General features: G+C 41.1%; 1 protein-coding gene across 3 annotated transcripts in view; it reads right to left on the reverse strand.

The window, feature by feature from the left end:
- ATXN7L1 (ataxin 7 like 1) overlaps positions 1-13,123 on the reverse strand; it is a 203,564-nt gene that overhangs the window by 159,751 nt on the left and 30,690 nt on the right. Inside the window, exon 2 of one of the 3 annotated variants that reach the window (XM_075910048.1) lies at positions 4,277-4,407. The exons of the other annotated variants lie outside the window; for them this stretch is intronic. The gene's annotated coding sequence lies outside the window, so the exon portion shown is untranslated. The remainder of the gene's footprint in view (positions 1-4,276; positions 4,408-13,123) is intronic. 3 annotated transcript variants of the gene reach the window in all.

The raw sequence follows: 13,123 nt of genomic DNA on the forward strand, positions 1-13,123 counted from the left end.
GTTTAGAGCCATGCTCTACCTTCTTTCCATTACTGACAGATTTCCCTGTCTTCTCAGGAGAAGCAGGCCCTTCCAATAGGTATGTTTTCACTACGGGAAATAATTCCTCTAACATCTGGGGTGCTGGTTCCTCTGAAGTAAAGAATCCAGCTGGTGGAAGGAGCAATGAGGGAAACTGTTGCCAATCTCAGCCAATTATGACCTTCCAAGGAAGGTGTTTTGCTATGCCAACCCTGCTTCACAGTCCTTCACTTTCAATTGGATGCACTCTGTGGTGCTGGGGTGCACATCCCCATGTACACAGGTCACTTTTAGGGGATGATCATATTGGAGAGTGCTAAAGTCCAGTACTGACTCCTGAGTCAAGGTTTGAGAGCACCCTGAATCTACCAGTCCAAGCATCATGTATCCCCCCGTGATGACTTGCACCACATAGGCGTTTTGTTGCCAGTCAGGCTCCAGGTCAAAGCCACTACAAGTTTCTGTAACTTCACAATCTAAAAAGTCACATTCCATAAGGGGGTATGACCTGCTGAAATGTCCAGGATTTCCACAGCAGAAGCATGCCAATGATCCCACAGTGGGACCCAACTGACTTTGTCCCCTTTCATCACCTGGGATGCAACTCAGTGACAGCTGGAGAGGAAGAGGGACCCCGGGGTAGTGCCTCAAAGGGCATAATTTCTTTCTCATTTGGGTCCTCTGGCACCACTTTCCCTGCCCAGGCTGGGTCTTCAGAACCTGGGGTGGACCAGCTCTCAGGATGAGGCCAGATAGGTTTGCTAAGCCTAGCCACAAGGAAAAAGTCCTCAGTGTTCTGGACTGCAGCAGCAAGCAAGTCCCGGTTGTGCCGCCATAACCACGTTTGAATTGACATCAGCAAAATCTCCAAATATTGCTCTAAAACTATGGAGTCCACGATACTGGAGAGTGTGTGGGCCCCGGGACACAGCCAACAGGAGGCCCAATCCTTGAGGCGTTGGGCCAGCACTCGGGGCCAAGCTCTAGCAAGAAAAGGTTCTATATGGAACCGGTGTCAATATGTCTTGGGGCAAATTCCCAGGCGATCTAGGATGGCAGCTTTCACTGTCCCATAGTTGGCGTCCCCTTGTCCAGAGCTCAGTAAGCTTCCTGAGCCTCCCCGGAGAGGAATGGTGCCAGACAGGCAGCCCAAATAGTTCTCTCACAGCTCATGGTTGTGACTACCTGCTCAAAGGGGACTAAGTAAGACTCTGGGACATCATGCGGTCCAAGCTTGGCCAGTGGTATCCCAAGACTTGAGTTTACTAGATTAGCGGGAACTGGAACAGACAGCCGCTGGAGTACTGCCTCGTGAAACTGGTGTTCTTGCTTTTGCCTCTGCTGCTGAAGTACCTCTAAGAGTATATTCTGCTGTTGCAGGGCAGCTTGCCGTGGCTCTGCTGTGCTTCCAGCAGGGCCTTCTGTGCTTCAGCAACACTATGTGGCTGCTGGGCCAGCGTCACCAACTCCTCCATCACCCCTTGGATACAGGGGTGGCTCAGGGCCCCACTTCTGGTACCAGTGTAAAGGGCTCTGCCTTTCTTGTGAGTGCCCCACTGTGGTCAAAAGGAGTCTTGTAGTCTCGCTACCTGGCTGTCCGCAGGAGAGGAATGTGTCTGGTATGTGGCCTGGGACTAGGCCTCTTCTTACCCCATGTGGTGGCTGCTGGAGGTTGGGGAGGGACGCAGGCCCATCCACTCCTTTGGGTCCCGGCCCAGGTACCCTGTAAGTAGCAGTTACCTGTCATGTATCAAAGGAGTCAGCTGCTGTCACATTCCCTGGGCCATTCTCTGGGAAGCTGCTCTGTCCAGCCCTTTCTCTCGGGCTTTGTGGTCAAGTTCTCCCTGGACTCTGTCCAGGGTTCTGCCAGGTGTTGCTGTTGACTGCAGGCTAGACTTCAGCTTGTGGACCTGGGTCTGACCAGATCTGAAGTCTAGCTCCCACTCAGAGGTGTCTGGAGTGCTGCTGTTCTCTCAGTCAGCCCTTATGTCTGCCTGGGTCAAGCTCCAGTAAAGAACTGCCATGCCCTGGCCCAGCAGCTTCTTTTATATTGGCCTCCTATGCCACGATTAGCTATGCCATTCTGTCCTGCTTGGAGGACCTCTTTTCTGCTCCTGTCGCTGGGGCAGGATATGGCAAGGCCTCCAGTCTCCATCTGGGCCTAGTTCACCCTGTCACATTCCTCCCCCCCTCAGAGAAGGTTGGTCAGGGCATGTCCCCGAAATCAGTAACTCATCCTGCCCTGGAGAAGAAATCCACATTCCTGTATTGGGATCCTGGGTGATGCCTCCAGCCTCTATCAGGGCCTAGTCCACCCTGTCACACATCCTCTAAGAGACAATTCAGGATTTTTTTTTTTTTTTTTAAATAGGAAAGTTTCATCATTACACAGGTACCAAAAGCAGAAGAAATTCTATGTTACGCGAAATGTGAGCCTTTTTCATGTTAAATCAATTACGCAGATGATCTTTGGACTATTTCTAAATATTGTAATTAATATGTGCAAGTCTATTGATAAAGTTTGGAGAGACCAAAATAGGCTAGATCAGAAACCAGTAGAAGAAGCTGAAAAGGGAAGGAAAGGAGCAGATCGACTTGACAAACTCACTGACTGGCTGAAAGGGTGTGGGTAGGTAGTACAAACCTTCATCAATGTGTTCTCATGTCATAATAGCCCTAAGTTTTAATTTAAGAAATAAACACATTCTAATGATGCAAGTGTAGTATTACTGCATCCCAAGCCATCAAAGATTTTCTACATGGACCTTCTTGGAATAGGAAGCTCTGATAACACATGTGTTATGAGATATCCATTTATGGAAAAACATTCTTAAAGGAGATAAAAGCCTGTTCATTTTTCTCTTGTGAATACTGTATTAAAAAGCATAGTGCACAACCATAACCTACTGTACAGATTATTTATGCTCCTCTTCTCATCAGGTTTTCCAATTTCTAAAACTTCAGATGTTAGTTAGTTTAAGTATTTGAAAGGCTGATATTTCCAAACTTTATTGTTGTTTTCCAGTTCATCCCTGTTTTCCACTAGATAATGATGTAGAAGTCTCTGCTGGGATAGTGGAGTGGTGAGCATTTAGTTAGTTGGCTGGCATGGGCAATTTTTTGTTTTGGTAAATCCACAATTTATGTGTTGGCATATATTCCAACAGAAACACTGCAAGTACGCCATGTTTCCTATTCTCATTTTTCAGTCAACACAAACTGATAAAAATGTTACACTTATGTGGCCTCTTAAGTCAATCAACCTTTAGGAGAGAACCTGAGTGCAGAAAATGTGCCACTAATTCTTATGCTGGTACAGAGTCCCAAATGAGTAACATACTTTTAAGCAATCAGACAGGGTATAAACTATATTAACAAACTAGCTTAGGAAGCTACACAGATGTTTCAGAGAAGAACAGTCTTTGGGTTAATGCCATGGAATAGCATTCATGATCTGAGTTCTGGTGCTGGCTTTGTCACACAATTTGAGTGTCCTTGAGAAAATCTTTCTGTGCCTCCATACTTCACTTCTAAAATGCAGACATCACTTTCTTTTGTCTGCCATACCTATTTAGATGGCAGCTGTTTTACTATTCTCTTACCATGTGTCTGTACAGTACCTAGTACAACTGGGCCTTGATCTAGCTGGGACTTATAAGATCTATTATAACACAAATAAATAATGCACAGCAATTCTTACATGGTCAAAAAAAAAAAAAAGATGACTATGCCGATATCCCAAAAATCTGATAAAGATATCCTTCATAAATGTCCACACGTTAACAACTTCTGATCTACAAGGGACACACAGAGAGGAAAGTTTTTTTCAGCTCAGTATATGCTGTTTCTTAAAGACAACGTAGTATTCTGCAAATATGCAACAAATAACACAAAAGAAAGTTAATAACCTCTTCTTTCTTTTAGAGGTCGAGTTCTATAAAACCAAGTCTGCATGGGTTTCTATCCTAGCATCTTCAGGATGTTTTCTTTCAAGATGATCACTCAACTAGTTCCAGAAATTACTTCTTTTCAAAGGAGAATGTTCCTGGTACAATGGCTAATGCTTGCAATCTCCCAATTCTTCTAGCAAAGAAAGTTACTAATAAAAGACACCTTCTAGAAAAAGAAATATGCTCACCTTACATGCATAAGTTTGGAAAAAGCTCTACATGCTCATGTTCTCCTGTATAGAAAGAGTCTGTAAACCCATGAAGTTCCCAATTTAGTAAGCGTTATTATGGATTCCTTTACTTACTGCTGTCAGAATATCCAATACTGCTGAAGAAAGCCAGTATTTCCTTAAATTCCACCACTCGGCCATCAGGCAATTCATAGAAAATTCAATTTAGTTTGTCCTCTTCTTTAATCGTTAGGTATGGACTAAATCTGAAAGAAGAGAAAATGATTCCGCTACTGCTGCCTAACCAGGAAAAACTCTTTTTCTCCCAAAAGCCAGTACAAGACACCAACATCCTGCATCTTTCCCACCTCATTCCAAATTCTGCCAGAGCAGGAGAAACTGGGGAGAGGGAAAACATGAAAAGCTCTTCATCCATCAACAGTTCAAAATAACAACTCCCCACCTCTCCAAATCCCTAGACAATACAGAGAGATCTTTTTTACCCAAAGAAAGCTGACCATTTGAAAAATGTGTTGGCATGAAATAAGATTACATTTTTTATTAAAAGACTGCTAGTAAACATTGTGTAAAGAAACCAAAGAGCTTTTGATCTCTATATTCACAAAGTTTTATCATGATATTCAAGCATCAAAGCAGTATACACAAAATTCCCAATTCCTCCCCTTCTCAGGTATGCTGGACATTTTTGTGATTAAGTTACTATCTTCATATGAGAAATAACTTATTTAATTTTATTTAGAATGTAATTATGACACGTATTAGATATTTTATCCTGATTTTTGCAAAATTATAAGTTTTGTAATGAGATATAAGCTTTTCACCTGTGAGTAACCACTTTAAACCCAAAGACTAACAACTGTTATTAAGCAATAGATGTTTGGTGGCCTACATGAAATAATTTGTCTAAGTTAAGTTCCCAGGGGGCAGGTTTCCACGTCCTAAAAAGATACTAGACTGCAAAATGCTACATCTGACTGCAAAATGCTATTATTATTTGCCTTATATAAGGTCAAGGACTGAGCAGACCAGGAAACTGATCTAGTCACTTACTCAGATCAGAGTTGAGGTATACTCTCTTTTAATATGTATTAATTTGTATAATATACATTACCTGCTCCACAGAAAACTTCAGTCTCTGGGACTGTCAGCCTTTCAAAAGCATATAGGCACATACTCAAGTTAAAAAGCAACCATAACCTTGACTAAAAGAGCAATTTATATCTCAGAGCAACTGGAGACACTTTCTGGAACTTGTATTAGCCCTGATATTTGTAACACATGCATGTCATATACCAGCCAAGCTGCAAAGTTAAATTTAAAAAAGAAAATTAAAAAAAAAAATAGACTAATGGAAGGACATGACTGTGTTAGAGGGCAAATTCAAATGTCGAACTCTTTCAGTATTGACCTCCTGTCTTCCTCCACCATGAGACTTCCTATAGGCTAGGGTGGTTCCTCTTCCTTGCTCTGGAACACTACCCCTCCCAAACGACTCCCTCCCCCCCCACACGCACACCAGGACAAAGTGCCTTCAGACCTTGCTTTAAAACATTCCTCTTCTCTAAAATGTGACCATAATTAACCCTTATGCGCCCATATTCCTTACTAACACTGGGACAAGTGTTTATACCACTATTTATTTAAAGTACAATGTCTTGTCATCCCTTTCTTCCACTCACATCTCCAGTTCTTCTTTCATGTTGCCCCCTAAATCTGGAGCAAATCCAGAAGTGACTTACTGATCCCCAGTGATCAGCTCTCTCATTCTTTCTGTCTCTCCTAAAATACCACTTTCAGTTGAGCTTTGGACAATAGCTCTGCTGTCAGTCTCTTTTCCCTGCAATAAAATATAATATTATAACATACTTTAAAACAATCCTGAAACTACCAGAACCACAGAAAAAACTTCTTTATGACCATTCCCATTCTTTCCTTTCTTCATACATTGTTAAGCAAAAGTCCCAACGTCCACAACACATGGACAAACCACGCAGGTGCCTGTTTGTGTTCAATATAGTACAGGATTGGAATCTCCGAATTAAAACTTTTTGGCATAGGATGCTCTTGTATTTGTTCACAAAATACTATGAGAACCTATTTTTGCTCCATAAAGCACTATATATACCCTAATTTTTACAAACACACAAAGTCATCTTGAGAGTGATTCACATGCAATGTTAGGTAAGTAATGTTCCGTTTTACTTCTCATTATTAAAAACCAGAGATACGTCATATAAAAGTGATATATAAACAAATTTACAAAATGTAATACATTATTTAAATATCTAGATCTTATATGGATACTGATCAGTATCACATATATTTTACAAGCACATGTAATGTTACTTTTCAGCAGAAAAAAGAACCCATAAAATGGAAAGATTAGCTCACTTAGAAAATTCTTACAAGTCAACCAGTCCCTGCTTCCCCCAGTAAAGAATAGTTAACAGAGTATATCCTTCAGTATTTTATTTAGTCTGATTTAAGGGTGGCTTAATGACACACTTTCCACTACTTCCATAAAGAGATCCATCATCACTTACACAATGAGATCTGTATCAGGATATTCCCCCAATTTCTCTCCACAATACAGAGCCTAAATATTTCTTTATTACTTAAATTATCCATTATTCTTAATTATGTAGTGCATCTTTTTCAGTAATCCCGCTCCTCATTAGGGATGTTGAATTTCAATTAATTAACTAACTGAATAGTCGATGGGATTTCCATCAACTATTTGATTAGTTGATAAGGACTAGAGCATTTCAACTTTGAGATGCATTCGAAGAGTGAAATGCTGTGTGGAGCCCGGAGACAGCAGGGAGCCCCGCTGACTCCTGGCTCCATGCAGGTGCTTCTGCTTTGAAATGCACAAGAGCCCCAAAAGTTGGAACGCAGCATGGAGCCCGGGACCAGCGGGGAGTTACCCACTGACCCCGGGCTCCACATGGCATTTCAATCTTTCAGATGCACAAGAGTCCCCGCTGGGGCTCTTGTACATTTCAAAGAGGAAGTGCCACATGCCTCTGTGATAGAACCAGCAAGAGGGGGAAAAGTGACTAGTGTGTCGACTATCCAATAAGCTTTTGCTTATCGGATAGTTGATTAGTCACTTACATCCCTACTTCTCATTGGTGTTTACACCTTCCAAGTATATGTAAATGTATGCCCTCCTGCTCCAATTAATAGTTTAACCAAGCTACGGTGAGTGGGAAAGTGAAACCTAAATATTTTTCTGTAAAGTCAATTCCTCTTGTCCTTTTGGGTCATTTGAGTCCATCATCAGACTTACACCAATTAGTTAAATACATCTGGTACAAAGATGCCCAGAACATTTGGAAATTGCAGACATGAATTTATATGAAACACATACAAATAAAGCGTTTAGCGTATCCTTCTCTTGCATTCTCCATATACTGTTTGTATTTTTAGATCCTGACTCTGTAAAGACTTATGCATGTGCTTAACTTAATGCTAAACACTGAACTCTGTGTTCTCATGTCACCATTGTGGAGCATTTTGGAACTTAGATTTCAAGTACTTCTTGGTCTTCCTTAGTGCTTATACAGCCCTTAGCACAATGCTGTCCCAAACCTCAGTAAGGCGACGAGTGCCTCTGCAATACAAATGGCAAATGTGAGAAGCTGGAATGTTTTAGTTAAGAGAATATTTCTCTTCTCCCCCTCCCCCTTCAGAAAAATGTTACACACATTTTCCCTACTTTTTTCTGCTTGAAATAAAAATGTGGGGTTTCTTTATTTACTGCCTTTGTCACATACCAATATAACAGCATTTGTTCAAGCTCTAAACTATACTAGGGTATGTCTACATGTGACAGGGCGCTCGCCCTGCACTGGCCCTTTAAGGGCAGACCCCGGCCTGAACCAGGGCCGGGGAATTTAGCCCAGCTGAGGCTGTACTAGCCCATTAGGGCCCAGCTGGGCGCTATAATAGAGAATGGGCTGCTGCTGTGGGGGGAAGCAGTGAGAACCTGGCTGCTGAGGGAGGAGGAGGAGGCTCCCTGGAGCTAGGGCAGGGCTGGGGGAGGCCAGGCAGGGCTAGGGGAGCTCTGGCCAGAAAATCCTCAGACTGCAGGGCTGGAAAGAAGGCCCGATGAAGGAACATCAACCCCCGGAAGGGGGGCTCAGAGACAGACTTGGGCACTGCCGGAGGGCAGTGTGGCGAAGAGGACGCCGCAGCCGGGAGTAAAGAGGGGAGACACCACCCCAGAGAAGGCACCCTACCCGCCGAGGGGGCCAATTCCGGAGGACGGATGGCAGGGGGTTTACGGTGGTGAGTGCGAACCCCCTCACACTACACTACCACCCTAGTTCGAACTAGGGTGGTAATGTAGGCAAACGGAGTTGCAAATGAAGCCCAGGATTTGAATTTCCCAGGCTTCATTTGCATAAAGCCGGGCACCGCCATTTTTAAATGTCCGCTAGTGCGGACTCCGGGCCGCGCGGCTACACGCGACACAGACTAGGTAGTTTGGACTAGGCTTCCTAGTCTGAACTACCGTTACTCCTCGTGAAACTAGGCTTCATAGTCCGAACTACCGTTACTCCTCGTTTTACGAGGAGTAACGGTAGTTCGGACTAGGAAGCCTAGTCCAAACTACCTAGTCTGTGTCACGTGTAGCCGCGCGGCCCGGAGTCCACACTAGCGGACATTTAAAAATGGCGGCGCCCGGCTTTATGCAAATGAAGCCCGGGAAATTCAAATCCCGGGCTTCATTTGCAACTCCGGTTGCCTACATTACCACCCTAGTTCGAACTAGGGTGGTAGTGTAGACATACCCCTATTTACTCCACTGTAAAGGCATTATAGAAAGTATGAAAAATAGTAATAGTTTGTGAATGCAAAGCTAGTAGTGAAAATTCAAATAAAGGAGATTTCTTTTTTCATAAGTTCTTAAAATAAGAGACAGTTAAAATTCAAACAATATTTCCCACTAAATTAAGGAATTTCAATTATGGAACAAACTACTTAATTTTATCCAAATGTCACTTCACAAAACACTACAAGTGTTGAAGACATATTTTACCAAAAATATATATGCTAAATGTTCACCCAAAACACAGCACCTGAATATTCAATTTGCATTCTGAATCCAAAACCACTCTTACACCCATGATGAACTTTCATCCTTATTAATCAACAGATACACGAACTTTGCAGATCTTCAGGAAATAAAGACTACCAATTCTCTTTGGTTCCAAAGATACATATACCACCATACAACAGTTATATTTTGAGAACAGACGCTTACTCCACAAAGAATAAGACATCTAACTAAATACACATATGAGATACCAAAGCAGCTGAAGTCTGACCAATTTCAGATTCTGACTTTACAATTAGGTTTATACAGAGTCCCTTATTCTCAATATACCGTGTCACCAAATACATGACTAGAATTTGCATCTTGCCCATATACAGTAGACTTCCGATAATCCAGAATCTTTGGGACCTAGGTGGTACTGGATTATCAAATATGCTGGACTATCAGGAGGAACTATAAACTGGTTATATATATATACTGTATCCAGTATATACTTTATATAAAGTGTTTTAACCCTTTTTATTGTACATACTGGATACAGTATACTGTAATTTTTTTAACCCTTTTTTACCCTTTTTTCTTGGTTCAGCTGCTGCTGCTGCTCCGTTGTGACTCGTTTTTGCCGACACTCACTCACTAGGCTCTTGCCATTTTGATACCGGACTATCGGGAGTGCTGTACAATTGGATGCCAGACTATTGGAGTTTTACTGTATTTCCAAGCAGGCATTCACACACATTTTCCCCATTTATTTCTCATTTGTGTTATTAACTAAGCTACAGACATCAACCACCATATGAAGAGAAATAAATGACTCCAATCTGAACACTCCAAAAACAGAGTGCTCGTCCTGCAGGGAACTTTATCGTGGCATGGATAAGGTTCATTCATTTTTAGAAATGAGAAATTACAGCTTCAACTCAAAATATGTGTAAAGTTGGGGGGAGGAGAGGATTCTGAGATATCGTTCTTAATAGTAAGAGAGCTTTTTATTGGCCAAAAAGATTAAAGAATGAGTGATCATAAGGGTATTTTCCCTCCTGAACTGCTTGTGAACATCCACCTTGAAGGCTTAGAATGTGTTACAAGTTAGTTTGTACAAGCTTCCTTACTAGTAATGCTGAGAAAGCAAGAGTAAGAAAAGGAAATACACTTAAAAACATAGATATGTCCTACTTGTTTAATTCAGAGTAAAATGTTCTGAACTTATTATGCTGCAGGCCATGTCTTTAGAACCCATTTCACATAAATCATCACTTTAGTATAATCATTCAGACACAGGGATTGCTCTTTTTAAAAAATACACTAACATATAATAAGAATATTTTTACTGTAGGGAAGAAATAGTTTTTGACAATTAGCTTACTACTCCATTACATTATTTTATTTGACTTTCTAGCCTGACATATTTTGTCAAACACATCAAATAACTTTCCTGACACTTACCTATACAATTCTTGCCATTTTATTTCACATACAAAGAACTGCACAACAGTCTCACTTTCATAGTCTCAAATCAGTAACCAAAAGCAACAGAAAAATACTTTTTTAAAAAATGTTTCACAATTTTACCTTACCATATATTGGGGATGTGAAAGTGTAAATGTGTACACAAGTTAACCAATGAGCGTGGGCTCATTGGTTAACCTTCACAGTTACACACATCTCCCCACCACCACCACACTGCTGCGTGGGGAGAGGAAGAGCAGAGAAGGTGGGAGCCATCCTGGCTTCCTACAAGTATCAGTTCTTGGGGAGCTGCTTCCCCCTGACCCCACATTGCTGCTTCTGCATCAGCGGCAGCAGCGTGGGGAGGGGGGAGGCTGAAGGGGGAAGGAAGCTGCATGGGAGCTGCTTTCTCCCACGTGTTAACATGTAACCACTGAAATTTTCAGCGGTTACACATTTACCTAAATAAACATATTGCTGTCACTTCAGGATGAGTTTCATATGTTGTAAAACTGTCAACTTCATGACTAATAAAAAGAACATAAAAATGGATATCCTATCATCTGACACTGACCTTTATGAGAAGTTTCAGGGGGAATGAACAGGACAGGTCAGGTAGAAAGTGATGTATTCCCACCTTCTGGCAGTAAGAGGGTTAGGAAACCTAGCATATGTGGTTGCATCTCTTACCATCACTGTTGATAACCATTAGTGGAGCTATCCTACAAAACCTATCTATTTTTTTTAACTGAGTTATACTTTTGGCCTTCACAACATCCGTTCGGTATTTGGCTGAGTTCTGCGAAGAAGTATTTCCTTATGTTTGTTTTTAACCTGCTCTATCTATCAATTTAACTGAGTGACTGCAGGTTTTTGTGTCATGAAAAGATATGTAACACTTTTATATTCACTTTCTACACATCATTTATGTGCAGAAGCATTCTTCCAATTCTAATACAAAGCATGATTTTATAGAATTATTTGGATGCCCTGTCTGTGAGTTTCCATACCTAAACATGTTTGATTTTTTTCCCGAGTTTAACTATATCCTAAATTTCATTCATTTGCAATTATCCCCTCATTTCTGGGATAATTACAAATTCCTCTTACATTTTTAAACCTTCAGATGCCACCGTGATCTTAGCTCCATCTCAACCTACTTTTGTGTCTGAGAATAACGAAGTGAGATAAATGCTATTTTTGAAAAAATTATTTAGTTATAAAATAAGAACCAAAACGTGCTAATTCCAATTGCAATTGCTTACAAATTTTTAAAGTGGGAGAAATTTGAGGTTGTTTTTAATCTAATTTTATTTTTCATAAGACAATATGATTATGATTTCTAAAGGCAATTAGTGAACTTAGCCACACAATTCACATTGATTTCAGTGGAGCTGCATGTAGTTAAATCCTGTAGTTGGCTTTGAAATCTAGACCTTTATATTGAGAAGATTTTGGTTACAAGTTACATACGGCAAGGAGAATGCTACCATGCTCTCCCAAACACCACTTTAATAATTTCCCCAATATCTATGTTGCATTCAAAGTCAAAGTGAAACATCAAATGGAAATGACTACCTTCCATATTCACAACGAGTTCATGAAGGTTAAACACACATAGGAAGTTCAACAGTGATAAAGTAACTCTATCATAAACTAACTACAATGACTACTTGCCAGAAAAAAGATCCTTACATTACTGATAACTTTTTCATGTAAGAAATGTGGTAGGCATTAATGCCCAATTGCTCATTATCAAAATACATTTAAATTCTAACTAAAATAATGCTTTCACTCACAGCTGGCTGGTAATCATTGTATACATTCCAAGATAATTTACAAGCACTTTAGAACTGTTTCAATAACCTTACAAGGACCTTTTTTGGAAAGGGAGCTTTACAAAATACCAAACTTATTGCAAAACTGCTGAAGTTACGAGTAAAGTCATATCTGCTAAAATTCTACCAGACAACAAGCCATAGGGGGAAAAAAAAAGAGAATTTCAAGCACTTCCCCTCTCCCACTACAGTTAAAAAAATTAGAAACATCCAGAAGTGTTCTTCCACTTCTAATACTAAATATTATTTTACATGCTAGATTTGAATTACTCTATTTCACCATACTTACAGAAGGCAAACATGAAGATGTAATCTAATAATTTGATTACTGGAACAGTACGATTTAGAGATGTTAAAAACCTGTGTAAAAATGTAACTGTGAAACTGCTAAAAATGCTAGTGGTTACATGGTTACAAACACTGCGGGCTCTGCAGTACAGCTGCAGAACGGGGTGGCAGCTCACTCCTGGGGAGCTGGATAGCACAGAGCCACCGCAAAGCCTCCCGGAGAGTGGGGCTGGCAGCTCACAGAGAGGCTTTGCTGTGGGCTCTGCAATGCAACTTTTATACTGCAGAGCTGGACGCGAAACCAGCTCCCCCAGCGTGGGG

Source organism: Pelodiscus sinensis, chromosome 1 (genome assembly GCF_049634645.1).
Source record: "Pelodiscus sinensis isolate JC-2024 chromosome 1, ASM4963464v1, whole genome shotgun sequence".
NCBI lineage: Eukaryota > Metazoa > Chordata > Testudines > Trionychidae > Pelodiscus > Pelodiscus sinensis.